At 52.2% G+C, this 2183-nt stretch overlaps 1 non-coding gene across 1 annotated transcript; it reads left to right on the forward strand.

Moving 5' to 3' along the window:
- Positions 1-325: 325 nt before the first annotated feature.
- TRNAV-UAC (transfer RNA valine (anticodon UAC)) lies at positions 326-398 on the forward strand. Its single transcript has one exon. It is a non-coding gene; the product is annotated as a tRNA-Val (tRNA).
- The last annotated feature ends 1785 nt before the right edge of the window (positions 399-2183 follow it).

The following is a 2183-nucleotide window of genomic DNA, read 5'->3' on the forward strand; positions in this document are numbered from 1 at the left end:
GCTTTTAAAGCGATTTACCCCCTTCACTGCTCCTCTGTCGTTCTCTGAGGGGCAGAAAACGCATCCAGACGATTTTAAATTACTACATGTTTAAATAAGCAGTGATTTTAAAATAAATAAAAAAAAAAGCCCGGGGGCTGTCGCTGCTCAGAGCTCTCCTGCCCTCCTTCACACGCTCTCCCTCACCCACCAACAGCTCGCCGCGCGCCCAACGGCTGCTCGTCCGCGCGGATGCGGCGTGGCCACGCGCGCCGTCCCCGCGGCATGGGCAGGGCGCGACTGGTAGTTCGATAGGAGCAGTGTCGCGGCGCCCTGTTAACGTGGCGGTTCCATAGTGTAGTGGTTATCACGTCTGCTTTACACGCAGAAGGTCCTGGGTTCGAGCCCCAGTGGAACCAGCGCCAGCTGCACTTTTTAGTGTTTCCTCTTAGTTTTCTCGTCATTTCCTCTAAAGCAATCAGTCTCGGTTTGCTTTTTTTTCCCCCTCTAGACCAGCAACCTCGTAAGCACGTAAAGAGCCCTGCCTGTGGCGGAGGAAGAGCAGTGTGGGGCAAGGGGATGAGAAAGGCCCCTCAAGCAGGAAACCCTGGCCTGGGAGGATCTTTTCCGTTGCCCTGTGCAATAACATATTTTTCTAAGAGTGTGAGCATAATTTAGACAATGTCACTGCACCACTTGCTTTTTTTTTTTCCCCTAAAAAGCTCTGTTTCCCACAAGAACATTAACCAAAATGCAGAGAGACACAGCAAGAGCTGGCTCAAGCCAGCTCGCTGAGGTGCCAAAGCAGCTGGCGTTCTCTCCACCCTTCTGCCCAGCACGGCTCTGCGGGGCAGGATTCACAAGGTTTTAATATCACTCACTGTGCTGTATTCCCTGGGCATCATTTTGTGGTGGCCGGTAGCCCCCCACACCTCTGGTGTGGCGAGGGGGCGTAGGGGCTGTGGGCCTCTCTGCGTCAAGGCCTTGCTGAGCCGTGGGTCACCCAGGAGGGGTTATGGGTGGCTGGAAGCCTAATAAAAGAGTGTCACCTCTCCTTTCAAGCCTGATCTACAGGCCGTTGGGGGCCATTTTGCATCTTCTTCTGGGCCCCTTCTTCCAAGTGCAGCTTAGGCCCAGGCTGGCTGCTGTGGCGAGGCAGAGATGGGGCCTCTCCCTGCTGCAGGTCAGAGGCTTCGTCCTCAGCAAAGCTGAAAGCCACCTGTGAGAGGAGCCTCTCCCCACCAGTGTGGGTGCGGGATCCTCTCGGCTGGGTAACTAAGGAGGCTTGCAGAGACCAGAGGCAGCCATGGCAGCAGTGGGGAGAAGCAGCCACCTGGGCCTCTGCACAAGCAAGGCCAATGGTGTGCACGCACTCACATGGCGGTGCGAAGGCTGCAGCCCCAAGGAGATGTCTCACTGGGACTGACTGCAGCACTGTTGCTTTCACTTCTGTGTTTGGAGAAGCGTTTGAGCACTGGGGAAAGGCCAGTGCTTTTTACAGCACACAGCTAGCAAGCACTGTTAACTCTGTCCTTGTTTTCCCCTGTACTGTGTGTATCGTCATTTTTATTAATCGAGAAAGAAAGAGCTATCTCAGCTGGCCTCAGAGCAGTTTAACTTTTGAATTATAACATGTTGTCTCATTTTGTACGTGCAGGCCTTTAGCAAAGGGTAACCTCTGGGCATGGATGTTGCCACGGCGTCTGTCTGTGTGTGGGAGCTCTAATGAGTGCTGAGGGCAAGATGTCTCTGCAGGAGGAGGAGAATCCCTTGGCTACGCTGAGCTGGAGTTTGCTCTTGACTCTCTTTGCAGGATCAAAGCGGGAGGGTGTGACTTACCTATCTTAAAGATGAAAGAGAAAAATTGGCTTAACTTACTTTAATCAAGGTCTTATTAAGAAACTTACCTTAATCATCATCATCTTAAGAAGACTATTAACCTTTCTCAGTGCTTGCTGTTACTAAAGAAACACTCTGGGGTATGGGCAAGCTGAAGTTAGAGATTGAGTGCAATGCAGGGATACGGTGCAAAAGCTCTTTTGAGTAGAAAGCACCCATATACCACATAGTGAGACCTAGCAGGATAAGGTCATAACATTAAGCACCATAACAACAGTAAGGGGCTGTGTATCCTGCAGCCTGGAAGGGCAGACATACTCAGGTCTCGCTTTCCTCTGCATGCGCAGCCCATGGGAGGTGAAGCC

The sequence above is a fragment of the Chlamydotis macqueenii genome, chromosome 1 (assembly GCF_036417535.1).
Source record: "Chlamydotis macqueenii isolate bChlMac1 chromosome 1, bChlMac1.mat, whole genome shotgun sequence".
NCBI lineage: Eukaryota > Metazoa > Chordata > Aves > Otidiformes > Otididae > Chlamydotis > Chlamydotis macqueenii.